General features: G+C 43.8%; 1 protein-coding gene, 1 long non-coding RNA gene and 2 other non-coding genes across 4 annotated transcripts in view; 3 read left to right on the top strand and 1 right to left on the bottom strand.

The window, feature by feature from the left end:
- PKHD1 (PKHD1 ciliary IPT domain containing fibrocystin/polyductin) overlaps positions 1-6652 on the bottom strand; it is a 579994-nt gene extending 573342 nt beyond the window's left edge. Inside the window, exon 1 of the mRNA XM_070074011.1 lies at positions 6540-6652. The gene's annotated coding sequence lies outside the window, so the exon portion shown is untranslated. The remainder of the gene's footprint in view (positions 1-6539) is intronic.
- A 4335-nt stretch (positions 6653-10987) lies between these two features.
- Positions 10988-19491, top strand: LOC138849655 (uncharacterized). The gene is made up of 2 exons (XR_011388665.1): positions 10988-13863; positions 13919-19491. It is a non-coding gene; the product is annotated as an uncharacterized lncRNA (long non-coding RNA).
- MIR206 (microRNA mir-206) lies at positions 12984-13043 on the top strand. Its single transcript, NR_162579.1, has one exon. It is a non-coding gene; the product is annotated as a microRNA mir-206 (primary transcript).
- On the top strand, positions 17011-17069 carry MIR133B (microRNA mir-133b). Its single transcript, NR_162524.1, has one exon. It is a non-coding gene; the product is annotated as a microRNA mir-133b (primary transcript).
- Positions 19492-21040: the final 1549 nt, after the last annotated feature.

Here is a 21040-nt window from a genome sequence, read left to right as displayed (position 1 = left end):
GCAGAGGATGGTCCAAATACTTGGTTCCCTGCCACCCTCGTGGGAGACTTGGGTGGAGATCCAGGCTTCTGGTTTCGGCCTACACCAGTCTGGGACAGTGAGGCCATTTGGAGAGTGATCCAGCAGATGGAAGATTGATCTCTCTCTCTCTATCTCTCTCCATCAAAAAAAAGAAAAAGAAAAAGAAAATTTCTTAGAAAATTATCCATGAGGTCCTCAGCAAGTCTCCTCATTGCTGTATACCTCTGATTTCCCATCTTCTACATTCGAATATCAAGACCTCGCTGACATCCACCACAGTCTACAAGACGTAGGAGGATTTGTAACTTACAATGGAAAGCATAAACCTACATACATATAAATCACTAAATCACCATCAGTTTCCTCTTTTGATACTAGGTAAGTATCAGAAGAACTAAAAGATTGATACTACATTAAAAATATGCTTATCTTCTTAGTAGGGTACCCGGTGGGTTTATATTTTCTTGTAACCTCTTAGTAAACCTTTGGTCCAATTCTTTGGAAGCTTATAGTATGTTTTATATTATGCTAGAAACAAGAAAAATCAAAATTAGTGTACACTTGACTTCCAGGAGTTCAATGTGTTGTGAATTCTAGACTTACACATGCACCAAAAAAAGTAAACTAAATTTTAGAACAGTATAACGACATGTTGAAGAATATGCAGATCCATAACAAATGTGTAATCCAGGCAGCTTGGATCTGAGCTTTCAGTAAAGGCAAAAGTGTTGACTAGAGTTCAAGGCAGGCTGTAGGAAGGAGACAGAACTGCTGATACAGGGTGAATGAGTCGGGCTAGCACTTTTCTACTTTTATCACAGCAGATTCTCAGTAACAAATGCCAGATGAAAATAGATATTTTCAATATTTTATAAATTAGAAAAAAAGACTATTTCTTTCTGAATATTCAATAACAGTGGATTTCAGACCATGGTTATTTAGATGACAATTATCAACAAATTCAAATTCATATTCATATGAGAAATCCCATCAAAACTATAGCCCTTTTCAAATGAAGTTGCCTGTATATGGGTTGTTTCAAAGAATTATTTTTTCATCTTTGTTTTTTTCTTTATTTTGAGATGACATTTTTAATTTGCATTATAGTCAAAGGCTTAATGCTGCAGTAAAAGAGTTTAACAAATAAAAAGTAAAAAGATCATAATTCATCAGGAATATAGGCCAGGGCTATAAATAATAATCAAATGAAAAGACATCTATAGAACACTTTTAAAAATTGAGATATCCTACTATCAATATATTTATCAAAATGGCTGGTTTGTGCCCAAGGTATTCCACAAGCTAACCCCTTCACAAAGCACTGGATCCAGTTACAGGCTAGTGAATATTTTCTGAACATACTCTATACAACATTCCTACCTCCAGTCCTTTGCTCAAGCCACTCTCCCTTCCCCATAGGAGAAAGCTTCCTGCCCCCGCCCCCACCCCTGCTATTCTCTCTGTATGCAATCCCGCTCTGTCCTTCAGGACCCAGCTGAAACCCAGGCTCCTCCAGGAAGTGATACTACCTGCTCCACCACTTACTGATCTCTGTTTCTGAATGCCAATAGGACTTATTCTCTGCACTATCAGTCACCAGTTATGTTCCATATATATTTTCCCCCCACATTCAAGTCCTAACCCCCACCAAAAAAAAAAAAAACAGTAAATCTTTTAAAAGCAAGGAACATAAACATTACTACATTCTTCTCAAGCTTAATATAGTATACTACTGAGGACATACTGTGATGCAGCAGGGTAAGACTCCTCTTGCGATGCTGGCATCCCATATCAGAGCACAGGTTCAAGGCCTAGCTACTCTGCTTCTGATTCAGCTCCCTGCTAATGTACCTGGAAAGCAGAGTAGTTGGGCCCCTGCAACTCAAGTGGGAGACTAGAATGAAGTTCTTGGCTCCTGTCTTTGGCCTGGCTGAAACCTGGCTGTTGTAGCCATTTATGGAGTGAACCATTGGATGGATGATCTCTTTCTCTTGCTCTGTCACTCTGCCTTTCAAATAAATAAACCTTCAAAAATAAAATGAAATATGGCATGCTACAATCTGGCAGGAACTAAATATATGAGGATACTCCCAAAATTTCATGGAAAATGGAACCAAAAGATGAGTATATTTAGTGCCAAAAATTTTTGAAACTCATGCAGTTTTTACATAAAACTTGTTCGCCATGAATGCTTTGAAGTCCTCTTATATGGATAGATTTAAAATTGATTTTTGTATTGAAATGAATTTATTCTTTAATTCCATTTTTCATGAACTTTTTAGAGTACTCTCATATGTTTTTAAGTACCCAGTCAAGCTCCAAACTACTCATGTTTTCCCTAACTCTACCGCAACCATCTTCCCACTGGAAAAATGAACCAAACAAGTTATAGACAAGCTAAAATAGCTGCATCTGACTGCATCTGAAGTGATTTATATTGTTATAGTCCGAAAGAAACCCAGTACCAAGAGATGGGGGTTCATTCATTTGAAAAAAATGATGCTCTTACTCTGAAATAATGCGTGCACCATTTCAGTATATTCCATCAACAGAAGCATTAATACGGATTTGCCTATCTGAGAAAGGATTTAGCAAAGGACATTTCTCCTGCCCCGAGACAGCTGAAGAGGTGTAATTTAACAGCTTTCAGAGGCCCGTCACCAGGGTGATTGAGGTGGACAGAAGGCATGGACATGACCATGGCCCTTAAAAGACACAAACAGGTGGGAGAGTGTGCTGGGGGTGGGCAGAGGGCTGGAACATTCAAAAGGGAGGAAGCTTGCCTTTGAAGAGCAGAGACAAGAGGAGGCAGAGAGTTGAGACTGCCCGAGGAGAGAAGAGGAGACCTGAAGCTAGGCCACATCTGTGAGCAGGACACAAGTCAGAGGTAACGCTGGAACAAATGACGGAACCAAAGAAAAGAGAAACGGGTGGACAGGGCATAGTGGGGGCAATGACAGACTATTCGGTGAGGATAGGGAATTCAAGAAAAGGAAAGAGGAAGACGAGAGCTTTCTGTGAGACTGTGATAGAGATTAAAAAGATAAGAAGCATGCAGGCCAGGGTGGGGGAGGAGTAAAAAGGGAATAGGTGAGGTGAGAAAATAAGAAGCACACAAGTACCGATTCAAATGCTCAGAAAATCACCAGGCTGTTGGACTGAGCCGGAAGAAGAGCCACAGCCCGCCCCAAGAGGGGCCGTCGGAAAGACAGAAGCAGGCAATTTAAATCGCTAGTTACCAGGGTAAAAAAGGAAAAAAGAAAAAAAAAAGGAAAGAAAGAAAATGGGAAAGGTGAGAGGCAGGAGAGGGAAAACCCAAAGGAGACATTGGCCCAGAAACCTTTTTAACTTTCCGTAAGAATCTTCAAGGCCCCAAACTAGGCCAAGATTCTGACTGACATCTCTGAGCTCACCAGCTGCCGTTTCCTTGAGAGAATTCTGACAGGAAGGTGTAGAAACGCAAGCCAACCCTGCCAGCGCTGGGAAATAAATAAATAAATAAGTAAGGATGCTTGTTCTAAACACGTCAACGGGGGGGCCGGGGCTGAGGCCTGCCAGAGGGAAGAAATCCCACGGAGGAGGAGGGACCTGCCTGCAACTTTTCCCCAGGTAGGTGCTGAGCTTTTCCTGCCGCTGTGCTGCTTTCTCCTCTAATTGTCCTCTGGCTGTTCCTGCCTTGCCCATCTGTCTTTCTTTCTTTGTGAATTTTTGGGAAGCCCTGCAGGCAATCAGCTTCTGTCATCTGAAGCCAGCGCAGCAGTGTCTTCAGGAGCAGGTGAAGCTCCAAGTTCTGTGTCTCCAAATGGGGGCTGTGCAGGGAGGGAGACTGCTAGCATCCAGGTCCATCAGGCAGAGCGCGGGGAGGGCAAATGAATGAGAAAAATGGCACCTCGGCCCACAAGGTCCACGCATGAGAGTGGCTTGTTGGCTAGCACTGACAATGGAGTTGCTTCTGTGTGCTGAGGCTGGAAGTAGCTGCTGAGGGGGAGGAGGTTGAGCCTGGAAGACAGAGGGACAATGAAAGGCAGCTAGAGGGCTTACAGCAATCACTTACAGCAGTCACCCAAGGGCTTGTCAGTTCCCTAAAAACCAGCTGTGGGGGAGGGGAGAGTGGATGAGAACTGGACAGCATGTGACCTTGAACTTGTGGCTTGCCCTTTTGACTGCCTTGCCAAAATATGTTTAATGTATATTGAATTTTTCTTCCAAGAAACTCAAAGGAATTTAAAAAGCAATGTGTCTCAGATACCCCACTGCTGAATGGGAATGGGTTTCAGATGACCCCAGAGTTGTTCCCACTAAGAAACATGAACTGCTAACATCTTTTTGACAAACTAATAAATGAAGTTTCTGAGGGATGTATTTCTTAGAAAAACTGGGATAAAGACCCATTGCTCCTAACTTGGTCCCTGGGCCTTAAGTAATGCTTATTATCAATTTAGTAAGTGCACTTGAGACATGCAGAGTGAGATTGGTTTTGATTTTGAGGGGCTAAAGATTTTTATTGTTGTTCTCTACTACTATAGTATGCTCCTTCTGCAATCATGTGCGGTCACATGAGTCAGTGCGCCCTCTGCTGGGCTGTCTTCAGCAGTCACTTCTTTTACACATAATTCACCAAACCCCACTGGAGATTTACTTGTAAAACTTGGAAGCCAAAGAGATCATTAGCAATGACACATTACTGCTCAAACCGAAAGCATTTAGTAATGTCCCAAAGAAGAGTGGGTCTCCCCTCTCTGTAGTGTTGCTGGTTTGTCTACACTCTCGTTGGAGAAAGTGCCTACAACCACATCCTTGACATGGGTTTCTGTGTAGCTTTTCCTGGTCTTCCTTGCCTCCTGGTTATTTAGGCGGCTCAGAACATTAGGACTGTGCAGCGCCATTAACACCTACCTAGAGCAGTCAGCCTCACAGTATGGTCCCAGGCCAGCAGCAGCAGCAGCAGCATCACCTGGGAATTATTAGAAACACACATTCCCTCATCTCACCCCTGAACCTCCTGAATCAGAAAGTCTGGCAGTGAGACCCAGTGCGCTGTGACTGAGCAAGCTGTCCAGGTGATTCTGATGCACTAAATTAGAAAGCTAAGATTTTTTAAGCATGGTTTCCTGAGCCCACAGTATTCAGATCTCTTACACATGTAATGCTTATTGCCTAAAAGGCTAGACTTCCCAAAGGAGCGTCCTCAATAAACACACTCTCATGGTTCTTGTTTTCCTTCATCTGTAAAAAAAAGAATATTTCTAATACAAATTACCTGTTATGTTACAGTGCTTAGAACATTGCTGCATGCAGTAGGTATTTGATAATGGCGTTGGAGTGGGGAATCTACTTCAACCTTATTATGCAAAAGGCCTTTACCAGTTGGGTTAAGAAATCAAACTCGAAGCAGCCAGGATGCAGCCCTCCAGGAGGGGAGCTCCTCATGCAATTCGGGTACACAAGGAATTAGGCTGCAAGGTAAGAGGTGATACAATGTGTGCCCGATGACACACAAGAGGGACTGAGAAGAGGGACAAACAACTGGGAGAAAATGTGGTAAAGAAAGTTTGTTTGAATTGAGCCTTAAAGAAAGAGGAATTTTAACTCATAAAGAGTAAGGAAAAAGAACATTCCAGGTAGAAAGTAAGCATCAGAAACATTGAGAAAATAAGATATCAGTTGTAGCCTTTCTGTTCCTAGAAAAGGAATTACTCATGGTGATACCCTATTTCTGATTCTAACCGTTTATCAGTGTTACAGAAGTTCTTCCTTTAATCCAAGCAAAATTCCCCTTAGAGCATTGTGAAGAGAGTCCTTTCCAGTGTTAAATATTTCATTTCTTTAGAATCCCCTCTCTGTTTATATGTTATTAGATAAATGCTTTTCAAAGTTCTCTGACCACTTGCAACAAAATAAAATTGAAGTGGTGGTGATGCACATTCCTGGGCCCTCACCCAGATCAATTATGTCAGCATTTTCAAGAGCAGTTAGAAGAATCTGCAAAGAATTGTGTGATTCTCACGTTCACTCACATTTGAGAACAATTCCCTGAGAGCTGTGATTTACTGAACATGGAATTCATCTGGGGGTGCCTGTTAAAAAGCTGGATCCCCAGTCATTCCAGCAGATTCTGATTCTGTGCCCCTGGAGCACAGTGTAGGGAACAGGATTCTTCAATATAGTTGATGGCACTAAGAATCGGGCAAGTTGGAAAATGTGAGGTATTAGAATGAACATGTGCCTTGGGTTAGAAACATCAAGTGGTATATCTGCCATTTACTTGCTGTGTTATTAAGTTTCTTAACCACTCTCTGCCTCGAAATTACTTAACGTGCTTCAGATGGTTTTTTCCTGTGTAATAAAATGTACTTCATAGGGCTGCTGAAAGCGTACACACTCTAAGAAATGGCTTTATATAATGTTGGCCCTTCTCTGCTCCTTATCCCCTCCCCCACTGAAGTTCCAGTTCCATCTCTCTTGGATGAGGACCAGGACAAGGGCAACAGTGAAGGTGAAATGTCACCAACACTCACCTCTTCCGAGAAAGGGGCAATCGTTTTCTGCCGAGAAAGAAGATGGGCTCTCAGGACTGGCATTGCTCTTGCCTCTAGGAAGTTAACATATAACCCATGTCCGTGATTGAATCAGCATTCGAATCTGGCCAGTCCTCTAAAAATAGCAAGACATACTGGCCGAGTCCCAGGAAAAAGAAGGGAAGTCCTATCCCAGCATGCCACCCAGGAGTGCCTTACAAGGATCGCCTCTGCTTTATTTCCTACCTCCTCAGCCAGATGACTGTAAGCCTCAAATAATTTGGCTCTTACTTGGTGAGCTCCAGAACAGCTTCTGTTTCATGGACAGCCACCAAGAACACCAGTGGTAGATATCAGTGCCTAAGGTCACAGCTTCTCAGATTTCCGAATGGGTGCACCTGTGCCGGCCACTCCTCCTGCAGATACTTGAGGGGTTCTAGTCCTCATAGAAGTATGCAGTTCTGATCACATCTTAAAAAGCTATCAACAGTTGTTTAAAATTTCCAGGCCTGTCTGAAGGCAGAGAATGAATAGGAATGCTAGGATATTGGTACTTATCAGAAATTCTAAGAGAGAGCTACAGGTGATGGTCCGTAGAGTTTCCTTGGTTCACCCAGCAAAGAGCTAATGAACTTAGGTCAGAGCTGGTGTCAAAGGGAAATGCTTTGTAGTCAATAAAGGACAATGTGAAAATCTCAACATACATATCCTGTCATAAAGGCCCTTAAAATGAGGCTGGGAATTCAGAATCCTAATGATTCTTGTTAGAAATGATACAAACAAGTGCCTTTTTCTAACATAGCCTTCTCAAACATACAAAAATGCTTGAAAATTATATTTTTAAAAGCAGGCTAAAACTATGGGAGGAATTTTTTGTTAACATTTATTTAAACTTTCCCAAGTATTTTTCAGTTCCTTCTTGCATAAAAACAATTGTCATGTTAATGAAACCCTTTTAAGAAGATCAAACATAAAACTCCACTGAGTGGGTAGATTCAGTTGCTGTAGTAATATTAAAATGTCATTATAGTCTAATATTAACTGATACTAGGTAATATTCTAGTAGTACTAGAGATCATTGATTAGACTGCTAATATTATGATCATGGAACTTTACATAAATCTATCTCATGGGACCTCTAATGCATCAACACTATTCTCACTTTACAGATGAGAAACTGAAACTCGAAGAGGTTAAGTAGCTTGATCAAGGTCACAGATGCCCAAGCCGTGCTCTTCCTCCCTGCACCCCTCAACAGCCAATAACCTTGAAGTTTACAGCATTGTGTTAGTCTCTAATTCAGACTTCTCTCTGTCTCAATCTGTCCTTGATTTTCCCCAAATGCAGGAAACTGTCTCAGGACCATTAGTGGGAATCACCATCTTTATGTTTCTGTAACGTCGGGTCTCGGTCGTTTACCTTCAAACAGTGTGCTGTGCAGTGAAAGAAATAGAACAGGAACCATGACTGCCGTTTATGTTTCTGAAACTCCTTTTATTGTTGATTAAGTCGTAAATGTTTTAAATGGTACTTGCTTCTCAGAAACACAGGAAAGGATGGCTTAGTGATTTAAAGCTTTTGAACAATTGTCTGATTACAGGGCAGAGTTGGATGCAGAGGAATAAATCTTGTTTTCAATAACATGTCGAGTGACATTTTATATCACCATTGGCCTGTTCTAAAAAACTCGAGATCTTCACATATGTTATCTCATTAATCTCCAACCCACCATTTGGTGGGCAGATGGGGTTACACAACTGCTATTTACAGATAAAAGACATGGGATCAGTTACAGGGATGAGAGGCAGAAAGGTGGTGATTTTACTGGTATCACACAGCACAAATGAGGCCAGGTGACACATTAAACTTCCCAATCCTATCTACTAAAGTCAAAAGATTCGATCAGGTAGGAAATTAAGGAATTCAGAAAAACCTACATCTAGTTGCTGTATCAAAGTCATTTGTCCTATGCTAAATGCAGAGAAATCTTATGTTGCTCCTTCTAGACTCCTGCCCTTACCCCTTCCTCCTATCCTCCACATGTTTTCCTGGTCTTAAATATGTTAGTTTTATTGCAGTTCTTGTTTTGTTTTGTTTTTCTGGTCTACCTTTGGTGGCTCATAGCATTAACAAGTGTGGCGAATGAAACCTGTTAACAGACATAAAAATAAGAAGTAACTTTTTCAAAGCACATCTTCTATAACAGGATCATTTTCAGTGCTTTACCTATGTAAATGCCTTAAATCCTCACTAGCCTATGAAGTAATTCTCTTATCTGGTTTCATAGATCAGAAAACTGGGTTATGTATAAATTAATCTATATATAAGTAAATGCTAATTCCTTTTAGAAAGACTAATTGGGTTGGAGGCATAGCCTTTATACTCTGTTTTGCAATCTGTTCCAATAATTTCCTTCCTTGCATCTTTTTTTATATGAACTTTTTGAAGGACCCCTTATATGCACAGATTACAAGGTATCTCCATGAAAGTAAACTGAGTTTTTAATTCCACTTTCCCATGATCTTTTTGAAGAATCCTCATATTGCCGGCGCCACGGCTCACTAGGCTAATCCTCCGCCTAGCGGCGCTGGCACACCGGGTTCTAGTCCCGGTCGGGGCGCCGGATTCTGTCCCGGTTGCCCCTCTTCCAGGCCAGCTCTCTGCTGTGGCCAGGGAGTGCAGTGGAGGATGGCCCAGGTGCTTGGGCCCTGCACCCCATGGGAGACCAGGAAAAGTACCTGGCTCCTGGCTCCTGCCATCGGATCAGCGCGGTGCACCGGCCGCAGCGCACCGGCCGCGGCGGCCATTGGAGGGTGAACCAACGGCAAAGGAAGACCTTTCTCTCTGTCTCTCTCTCTCACTGTCCACTCTGCCTGTCAAAAAATAAAATAAATAAAAAATTAAAAAAAAGAAGAATCCTCATATTAACTCATTCAGCTGACTGGTCAGGTCCTGATCAAGTGCACAGCAAACTGTAGATATGCTTGGTTCAGAGTCCACATCCAAGAATGCCAAAGGGTATAGGAATAAAATACTCTGAGACTATCGCCCTCTCCCCACCTCCAAATTCATTGTTTTTCTTCTATTTTTTCTATCTCATTTATTTATTTATTTTAAAATTTATTTATTTATTTATTTGAAAGGCAGAGTTACAGAGAGCCAGAGGCAGAGAGAGAGAAGTCTTCCATCCACTGGTTCACTCTCCAAATGGCTGCAATGGCTGGAGCTGGGCCTATCCAAAGCCAGGAGTCAGGAGCTTCTGGGTCTCCCATGTGGGTGCAGGGGCCAAAGGACTTGGGCCATCTTCTACTGCTTTCCCAGGCCATGGCAGAGAGCTGGGTGGGAAGTGGAGCATCTGGAACTTGAACCAGCACTCATATGGGATGCTGGCACTGCAAGTGGTGTCTTTACCTGCTACACCACAGTGTAAACCCCCCTTGCATCTTAAGTTAGATGCCCAGGAAAAGTGGAATGAGGGTTTAGACAGAACTTTCATCATAGATGTTCTCATTCCAAACTTTCTCTTGATTTTCAAAATTCTTTGTGGGTTCAAACTTATTAAGAATTTGGAGGCTGGCGCCATGGCTCAATAGGCTAATCCTCTGCCTTGCGGTGCCAGAACACCAGGTTCTAGACCCGGTCGGGGCGCCGGATTCTGTCCTGGTTGCCCCTCTTCCAGGCCAGCTCTCTGCTGTGGCCAGGGAGTGCAGTGGAGGATGGCCCAGGTGCTTGGGCCCTGCACCCCATGGGAGACCAGGAGAAGCACCTGGCTCCTGCCATCGGATCAGCGTGGTGCGCCAGCTGCAGCGCGCTGGCCGTGGCGGCCATTGGAGGGTGAACCAACGGCAAAAGGAAGACCTTTCTCTCTGTCTCTCTCTCTCTCACTGTCCACTCTGCCTGTCATCATAAACTATCAAGTAATGGATCATTAACATGTTTAAATGTCTTTCTTCAGTTTTTAAAGTGAACTTTTACCTTTTTTTTTTTCATTTATTTTCATCTACTTGAAAGGCAGAGCATGGAGCTGGTGCTGTGGCATAGCAAGTAAAGCCACTGCCTGCAATGCCGGCATCCACATGGGCACTGGTTCAAGCCCCAGATGCTCCACTTCTGATCCAGCTCTCTACTCTGGCCTGGGAAAGCAGTAGAGAATGACCCAAGTCCTTGGGCCCCTGCACCCAGGTAGGAAATCTGGAAGAAGCTCCTGGCTCCTAGCTTCAGATCAGCACAGCTCCAGCCATTGCAGCCTGTTGGGGAGTTAACCAGTGGATGGAAGACCTCTCTCTCTTTCTCTCTCTCTCTCTCTCCCTTCCTCTTCTTCTCTGTAACTCTGCCTTTCAAATAAATAAATAAATCTTAATTAAAAAAAAAGAAAGGCAGAAATCTTTCATCTGCTGGTTTACTCCCCAAATGCACACAACAGCCAGGGCAGGGCTAAGCAAAAACCTGGAGCCCAGAATTCCATCTGGGTCTTCCAGGTAGGTGTCAGGAGCCCAAGTACTTGAGCCATGACCTGCTACCTTCCAGGATGCATTAGCAGGAAGCTGGATCAGAAGTGGAAGTGCTGGGACTCCTATTGATACCCCCTTTTAAGAAACATTTGACTATATAAGGTTGGGCTTGATGAAGACAAAACAATTCACATCAAATGTTGGGGACAATGCCAAGGGTTGGTGAGCACTCTCTTGGTCATCTCAAATCTTTTTCCCAGAAATCTTTTCATTTTGTCTTCTCACATAAATTCATGCCTTCTGGGCCTTTAAGATTGGTTCTTTCTGGATCTTTGAACCATAAACCTCCATGGTCCCTGTCATCTATGCAACTCCTCACTCCTAGCAATTCACATGTCAGACACTTCAGAGGTCCTTGACCTGACAGATTTAACTAGTTAACTAGTCTAACTAGTTAAAATGAACATTTGCTCAGCTCTTAAGTTTCCTGGTTCTTGGGAAGAGATAAGACAATTTTCTCAAAGGCACAACCTCCTCTTCTCCTTTGGCTGGAGACCAGCCACCTCCCCTCCCCATCTGCCCCTGACACTGTGTTTTTGATATACCACCACCCCAAGTACCAAATTCTCACACCTATGAAGCTTATACCTGAGCGTGGGAGAAAACTGGTTTAGGATCAGAGCTTATTCACCAATTGGACTGGATTAAATGAGTTGTTGGTAATTCCCAAGATCAGTCTGAGAGATTTCAACTGGGATGTCTAAGACGTTTTCCTATTTTCCTAAGAAGAAGCCTGGTTTCTAAGCCAGCACCACCAGTGCCCCACCTGCAAAGCTACAGAGGAGTAAATGGACAAAGGTACAAAGCCCTGGTGTCTGCTTGCCTGCCTGTCTGCCTTCTCAACCCCTCTCATTTCCACGCCTCTCTCTCTCTCTCTCTCTTCTCTCTCTCTCTCTCTCTCTCCCTCCCCCCCCCGCCCCATCTCCATAAGTAGATCCAAGGCTGTGCCTCCAACCCAGTTAATCTTTTTAAGAGGAATTGCCATTTACCTATGTATAAACTAATTTGTTTCCATGACCTTCTATTTCCTCATCTATGAAGCCAGCTAAGAGAGCTTCTTCATAGGGTAGTGAGGATTCAAGGAGCTTACACAGGCACAACACTGAAAATGATCCTGTCGTAGAAGATGTGCTTTGAAAAAGTTACTTCTTATTTTTCTGTCTGTTATCAGGTTTCATCACCACCCTTGTCAGTGCTGTGAGCCTCAAACCTTCTTTGTGATCCTATTCTCCTGGCCTGCTTCTCCCTGTTTCCTGGCATAGAACCAGATGCCATGAAGCTCAAAACCCCAGCTCCCTCCAGCAGGGGTGGCCCGGCCAGACAGCTGCCAGTGTCCCTCCCTCCTCCACAGCTCAGGCCTCACAGATTGTGGGGCAGGTGATGGGCTCGGGGGAGTGGAAGCCAAACAAAAGGAGCCTTCCCACAATGAACCATTGTGTTTGGAATGCAGCACCAGCAGCTGCAGCCCATGCACAGGCCGCAGGGCAGGCATACAGTAAGAAGTACAGTAGGGCCTGGACGTGCTCTTAAACATGAGTGCCACTCCATGCACACACAGAATATGTCTCTGTTGGATTCTCTCTCTCTTTACTAATTCACTGAATTCCAGGCATTAAAAAAGGCTATACACAAAGCAGCCACAGCAAATTAATTCATAGTTACAAACAAAGGAGTTGATAGATTGTAAATCAGTGAAAGTCAATGCAGTTCCAGTCTGAACAAAGAGGAGCGGAAGAGATTCCATTCCCATTCCTCATGGTAGATTTATTCTAGGACAGCTTGAGGGGTGGGGGTGCGGTTTAATATGGATGAGACCAGGTTCCAGTGGGCCTGCACTCTAAGCATCTCCCTCAAGCCCTGGGCAAGGAGGAAAGATGTGCACGGCCCCATCACAGATGCTGGACTGCTTCGGATGACCCTGCTTCCCGAGGCCACATGCTTCTTTATATCCCCATACGGATTACTTTGCTATGGAATGTAAGGAAGTGTGTGGTTTCGGCAGGCGCCTCTTCGCTGGCCCCATGGACCCACCCAGAGAACAGGCTTGGTGACTTGCTTCTTCATCAGGGCTTATGCCAGCAGGGGTCTCCCTCATTCAGGGTTCCTCCTTCTCCAATGCCTCCCCCTCTTGAAGTTGTAGGCACACTGACTGATGTCTCGGAGTCCCCTCCACAGCCCACCTCTCAGACCCTACTCCTCACCCCAAATGTTTTTCACAGACTCAGCCCTCGCCCTCCTGGCTCCTTCCTCTGGCCATACAGTTCCTGAAATGAGATGTTTCAAAGGAACCGGATGGCAGTTTCTTTGTGACTGCATCATGTGTCTGTAGCAGTTTGCACATTTCCTAGGTGTTTTGTCCATTCTAGACCAAATATGGGGCTAGAAACTCAGGGATCCACAGCCAGAGCAAAGCGAGTCACCTTGGGTCCCGATCTCCTGACCCTGCTCTGCTGTCACTTCCATGCACACACTGCACAAGTGAAGCCTCTGGAAGGCTGTTTGAGGAAAAGGTTTGAGATGTGAAAATAGCAATACATTGCTCTGATGGACCAAGTTCCTTTCTCCTCTGGTCCCTGTGCCCCTGTGTTGCTAGTTCCGATTCTCAAGGACCTGAGCCCACACCAAGCAGGAGCTGGACCTACAGAGGGAAGGCCTGTACTGGAGCAGAGACCACAGTCACACAAGGTGTGTGCCATTCCCAGTGCAGAGTTCCAGAGCAAGGGAGGAAAAGGCAGTGGTCTCTCTCTTACTGGAACCCCAGTCCCAGGATGGCTTCAAATGCCTCTGCCTCCTTGTTTTTAGGAAAGGTATGTGTGAGATGAGATGAGATGAGATGAGATGAGATGAGATGAGATGAGATGAGATGAGATGAGATGAGATGAGATGGAACCACACTAAATGTATACCAGCCCACACAACAAAACAGCACAGGGTTTATGATACATACCAATATGCACAAAGCAGGCTGTAAGTGGAACTAAGCAGCATAGGACAAGGATCCAGAGAGAGGAAGAAAGGGAAGGAAGGATGGAAGAAAGGCTGTGTTTACACACAGAGGCAGAGAACCACAGAGGGCTGGAAACAGAGGGTCTCATCCCCTCAGAAGCAGCAGCCTGAAGCACACACACTAGGCAGAGAATCTCCCACAACCCCCATCTGGGCTGCAGCAGCACCCATGACACCACCCAGCTACCTCTTCCAGGAGCTGTGGAGTTGTGGCATTGCCTTCAATGAAACACCATCCTGTATTCTGCAGAGGAAAGGGGGAGGGGTGTCTTAGAAGAACATCAGGGAATTCATAGAGACGCAGCCCTTACAGGGCTGAACATAGAAACATATGGCTTTAGGCCTGTGGTTCTTTAGTCAGAGCCTATTTTACATCCCAAGGGGCATCCGGCAATGTCTAGAGGCATTCTTAGTTGTCACAGCTAGGGAACAAGGGTCATGCTAAATGCCATGCAATGCACAAGACAGCCCCCTTCCCGACCCCAAATGTCAGGATGCTAAGGTTGAGAAGCCCTGCTGGGGATGGTGGTGCTTGGAATGAATGAGATGTCTGACATCAGTGTTCTATGGCACCCCATGTATTCCAGGGAACATTCCTGCATCTGTTCCCTGAACCTTAATCTTCATGTCTGTGGCCCAAGGTTGTGCTTCTTTCCAAGGACAGCCCTTTACCTCTCCTAAATCATAACTGCTCTAAAGATGGTTTTCTTTGCTTATCCCTGAGGTTGATTTTATGGCATCTGCTCCGAAATCAGGGGCATGTCGTATGGGTGGGTGTGTTGCTGGAGATGGGACAAGACATGGATAAAGAAGGGGAAAGGATGGCTGAAGACTAGTGTCCAGACTGAAGAAAGGTCGCTGAACAGAGCTTGTCACTCTGATGAGCTGGACAGGTGTGCTTTTCCAGGCCTGGTTTCAGTCTGCCTGGTTGTTCTCTGCTGCCTACTCCACTGCTCTACAGAAGGAACTGGAAAGGGAACAGTGTGGGCTTAGAGGAGGGCAGCCAGGCGAAGGGCTGGCAGACAGCACCCCCAAGGCAGCAATGCCACTGGGAGGAGGGGAAGGAGAAGGTAAGTGCCTGGTTGCAGAGGCAGGAGGATGCATACCACGTAGGAGGGGCCTCGGTACAAGAAAGCAGCTTTGTTAACATCACCCTTCACAGACTGTTCTAGAACCAAGCCATATTTCACTTTACCCTGCATTCATACTACTCTCCCCCCCACACACACACGCACACAGTGTGTTTTCACCAGGTGTCATCTCTATGGTGCTTCACAGAGTGAGCTGAAGTCTGGGAGCTCTTACTTATCTTAGGCAGAGCTCCCAAGCTGGAGTCCATCTGGTGGGAGTCTGCTTGGATGGTTAAACCAGTTTTGGGTTTCCTGATCAGTGGTTTCAACAATTTCAGAGAAGTAATAAAAATCCTAGCAGCTGAGGGAAAAGAAACACATAAAGGACAGGCCTCAAAAGCAGTCAGAACTGTCTCTAAGGATGCCTCCCAGAACCCCTAACACTGTCTGCCTTGCAACAAGCCAGTGAAGTGGGTATGCTCCCCCACTGTACAGATGTAGAAATTGTGGTTTAAATGTCACACAACCTTCTAAAGTAAAAGAGTCAGGAAGCCATCAGTGGAATTGGAACCCAGAAGTGTGACTCCAAGGCCACATACTTTCCATTTGATGACACAGCTTTTCCTCAGGGAAGGGAAGTAAAAAGACATGTGATGCTAAGCCCCAAAGGAGGAGAGCAGTTCTCTGATATCATTCAAACTGTCCCCTCTGCCTACCTCTTCCCCACCTGCTCCAATACATCCTAAAGTCAGGTAGGCTGCCTTTCTCTCTGAATCGTTCCCCTGCCCCTTTTATTAGACTCTACCAGGAGGTGGCTCCCCACCTGTGGCTATATCAAAATCTAGTGGGCAGGTCACAATACACATTTCTAGACCCCATCCCCAGATGTTTGGGGCTGGCAAATTGTTGCTTTTCCTTTGCAAGATCAACCTATGGGCTCTTACACAATGGAACCCAGCCTTCTTTAAAATAGACAAGAATAAAAGATTTCCCTACCTCCCTTAAGAAACTACTTAGTCAATTCTACCCATTCTACCCAATGTCTATTTCTGGGAGAAGGAATAAATAAACTGCATTACGGTCACATAGTAGAAAATCAGAAGACAATGAAAATTAATCAACTACAGCTACCACATCAATATGTATGAAGCTTACCTATATCATTTTAAGAGACAATATCAAGTCACAGAAGAAAACCTGTAATATCATACCATAATATGCTAAAATAGACACATATGTTGCTTAGGAATATAGGCACACAAATGGAAAATACTATAAAGAAAAATATTCAAATGATAAGAAAAATGAAATTCATATTAGAGTTACCCTTGGGGAGCACTATAAAGAGATGAAATGGGAAAAGTATTCAGAAAACTTAAACAGTATACATGAAGAACAGGAAAATGTTCTTATATATTCAGGTAGATGGTTGTTTGTGGGTGTTGGTTTTATCATTGTGTCATTACTGGCATATGCAATACATATAGTTTTAAATGTATTTGAATAAAAATATTTGAATAAAAATAAAACAAATTAAGATGTAAGATATTCAAAGAATATATGAGTACTCCAAAATGTCCAATATATTTTATGATTAAATAAAGAATTATGGGATACTGTCATTTTCCATATTCAATAATTCCATGCCATTTTTTTTCTTTATGACATTTCTATTGAAAAAAAAATATTAAGTTACAAACCTTGTGAGAAGACAAACCCTGGACAAAGAAACCTCCTGGGCTTTGATACATGCTAATGCTGGTGCTCTCTGTGTTACAGGCTTGGACAAGTGATGCTTGGGACCTTCCAAGGTATCTCCACACTAAGATTTACTACACACCAAGAGGCTGCAGTCATCTCCCAAGGGAGCCGCCCCCTGCTCTGGCTGGTCAAACGGAACCAAGTCCGTCTTCCTGAGAGGTTTGGTCCCCTTCAACCAGCTACAGCAGGGCTGGCAATGCCCAGTCCTTGGAGAGACAGAAGAGAGTCACCTGCAGCTGAAATCACCTGCTAAGACTTTTCCCTGAGAAAACCACTCTGGTTTTGTCATCCTACTCTCATGCTCCAAAGGAAGGAAGAAGAGAGGAGCCCCGAGAATAAAAGTGAGCAAGATTTTCATGTCCAACACAGAGCACTCACAGCTAGAACACTCATAAGCCCTTGACACACAGTTAGTTAAGAGTTTGAGTATGGAGTTTGTGCCAGCCCTGACGAGCCAGCAGAAGAGCTTGAACCAGAGAAGACAACTAATATGTACAGATAGTCTAAGTAAAGAAAACTGGATGTATGTTTATGGCACAATTCAATGGAATTGCAAATCAGGGCAGGCATGGCTGCTTGCTCTTAGATATATCCTTCTTATATAGCCCACTAAATATGCCTGGTACATCATGTGTCATCAACTCTCTATTGACCCATTCAGCCCAGGATAACCATGCACTAAGCAACATGCACATGCCTCGGTTTCCTGATCCACAGAATGGAGGTAATAACAATAGTACCTGCCACATTCGACTTTGTGCAGAATGAAGTGAGAATAGATGGAGAGGAGATGGAAAGCTCTCAAAAGCTGTTACCTGTTATCAAGGGGAACTCCTAACCTGTTCTTCCAATTTCTCCTCCAAGACTTATATCTATGATGGTATTTCTAGTTGCATCCTAGAACTTAGCTAGTGCTGGATAAACATGTGGTTTTTTCAATTCTACAAACATGTGTGTTAATAAGCTGTATTCTGACACAAATGTGGTAACATAAATGCCCACAGCTTTTCATAGTGTCCACACAGAGCACACAGTGGTCACCCATACAAGTTCTGGAGTCAGGGAGATCTGGGTTTGAATGCAATCCCTCTCATTCCTTAGCTGTGATGAATCCTCTCTGAACCTCAGTAGGTAACATTGCGCAAACCTTAGTTTCTTCATCTGTAAAATGGGGACAAAGATACTTATGTCAATGTAAGTTTTTAAATAGAAATGCTTTTAGAGAGCTAAAAATAAGCCCTGAATAAATGGTACATGTTGTGGTTCTACCATTATCAATGACAACAGCACAAGGTCAACATTTTGTCCATGGGCACTCATACCTGGACAAGTTTTTTGTGAGACATTCTCAATGACAGAGAGGTTTTTAACTTTTATTCATTTGAGACAGAGATAGAAGAGAATCCTCCTATCAGCTGGTTCCCTTCCCAAATGCCCAGAAAGGTCTGGGGTGGGCCAAGCCAACTTTGGGAGCTGAGAACTCAATCCAGGTCTCCCCAGTGGGTGTCAGAGACCCAGCTACTTCAGCAGTCACCTGCTGCCTCCCAGAGTATGCATTAGCAGGAAGCTAGAATTCAGACACTCAGATATGGGATGTGGGCATCTTGATTGGTATCTTAAATACTAGGCCAAATATCTGCCCCTCAAATTTATTTTAAAAATAAAATAACTCAAAAATAAATAAGACCCTATTACTGGGTACTTTATATTACAGTTATTAATTCTAATATCATGTAGCATTCATTCAATCTAATACAAATGACTAATATATGACAAGTTTCACTTTTAAAAATATGCATCTTATGTGAGATTGATATTATCATTTGAAAGGAATATCTCGGGGGCTGGCGCTGTGGCGTAACTAGTGAAGCCGCTGCCTGCAGTGCCAGCATCCCATATGGGCACCAGTTCAAGACCCAGATGCTTTACTTCCAATCCAGCTCTCTGCTATGGCCTGGGAGAGCAGTGGAGGATGGCCCAAGTGCTTGGGCCCCTGCACCTGCATGGAAGACCTGGAGAAAGCTCCTGACTCCTGGCTCCCTGTGCCCAGCTCCAGCCATTGTGGCCATTTGGGGAGTGAACTAGTAGATAGAGAATCGATATCTCTCTCTCTCTTTCTCTCTCTCTCTCTGTAACTCTGACTTCCAAATAAACAAATCTTTAAAAAATAAAATAAAAAGAAAAGAAAATCCCATCTGGAAAGCCTTCATTTGTGAGTGCCATTGAGATCCATCTGTCATCACATCCTCCTGGGTGTGCCAAGATCATGAGTGTAAATCCCAAAGGATGGCACAAAGTGGAGCTTGCACATGGGCGCTGAAGCCACACTGCCCTCGCTGGAGTCTCAGCCTCCATCTCACTGGCCATGTCACCTTGAGCAAGTGCTTTACCTCTCTGAGTCTGGATTTCTTCATGTTTTGGGGTGCAGATATTGATAATAGTATTTCCCTCATAGGATTTCCATGAGAATGAAATAAAAATACATGTAAAGGCCTAAAACTAATGTTGGGTGCATAAGAAGTTCTCCAGAGTTTTCATCTTTGACAATGTACATAAAGTGTTCCTGAAATTAAATTAGTATTCAATAAAAACATATCTAAGAAATGATCCTTTTCTTTGTTCTAAACAATCTATGGAATCATGTACTTTGCAGTTCAACTATTTCTGCTTATCTTTATAAACATGGCACGTGGGTTTAAACCAGTAGCAAGGGGGAAGGACCACTGGCCAGCTTCTCTCTGCCTCCCCAGTTCTCTGGTGTGGTGGAGCCTCCCCTGGAGCTAGCTGTAAGTCTCTTGAGATGGAAGGGGGTGATCTCAGCACATGGTCACGGAGCTGCCACCTGGCAGACACCCTGAAGAACAGAAGGGGTAAATCACATCAAAACAGATATTGCAAGGTCAAATACCAGATGTGCTTAACAGAGGAGACATCTTCCACCTGAGAGGGCAGGGATCAGGTAGGTAAAAGTTAGATGGAACAATGGCAGATATAGGTAACAGAAGAGTAAAGAGAGGGGCACTTTCAAATTTGGGATTTTATGGCTAAAATGCCTAGTAAAACTGGAAGGATTATATAAGGCTAAGAGTAAGCAATGCTAGAAAGAAACAAACCCACAGAGTTGGAAGGCATCTAGCCACATCCACCTACTGGCTGCTTTGGGCAGGTAATAGGACTGCTGGCAAGTGTTGGAGAACAAGACGTGAACATTCCCTTGCAAGCTTCATTCCCCACTTTGCTCTCTGACCAGCACATCTTAAAGAGCCACAGCGCAGAAGCAGTTCTAGCAACCGCCTGCATCCAAAGTCATGACACCATATTGGGCCCTGTTATTCAGCTCCTTGAAACTACAACTTCAGTACAAGTTTCTGTTTGATTTGCATAAAACCAGAAAAGGAACAAATATATTCCTGCTCCTACTCACCACTAAAAAGACTGACAAAAACTTTAAGAACACGTACGTTTTCTGGTAAGTCTGAATGGTCTTGATACTCATGTCCAAGTGTTCCATAACATCAAACTCTGCATTTTAGTAAGAATCACAGAAAATAAAAAAAAAATGGACTTCCTGCCCTGAGCTGCTGTTGCTCATGCTTCCACAGCCCCTTTTGAGGGCAGAAATCTAGGTTAGGCCACTCAGCGTGGCATGCGGTTTAGTTGTTGTGCCCCTTCACTTGTGTTCCTGTATAATCATTCCTGTGCCAGTAAGAGACAGACGCATGTCATCACACTGCACAGATACGACATCTCTGGATACTACCCTCACATATGGAAAGCATTGTCTCAAAGAAGGGAAAGTGACAGCACACAAGCTCCCCAGAGGTTTTGATGGAAAGTAATGCTAAGGCTGTCTATCTTGCAGAAATTCAAACAGGAAATCTCATTACATGTAGTTCACCAAAGAGTTTTCTTTGTAATGGTAATTCCCAGTGCTGGCAAGGCTGTTAGCTAACACGAAGCTTATATGCTATGGGAAGGAGTAGATGCAGGTATAGGTTTTTTAAAACATAATTTATCAACAGATATCCACTGAGGATACTATGGGGACTTCAAAAATTAATGGAAAATGGAATTAAAGGTAAGCTTATTTTGGTGCCAAAAATTTGAAATCCATACGTAGGCAGCATCTTTAAAAAGTTCATGGAAGGGCAGG

This window comes from Oryctolagus cuniculus, chromosome 5, assembly GCF_964237555.1.
Source record: "Oryctolagus cuniculus chromosome 5, mOryCun1.1, whole genome shotgun sequence".
NCBI lineage: Eukaryota > Metazoa > Chordata > Mammalia > Lagomorpha > Leporidae > Oryctolagus > Oryctolagus cuniculus.
This window is presented reverse-complemented; position numbering and strand designations above follow the sequence as displayed.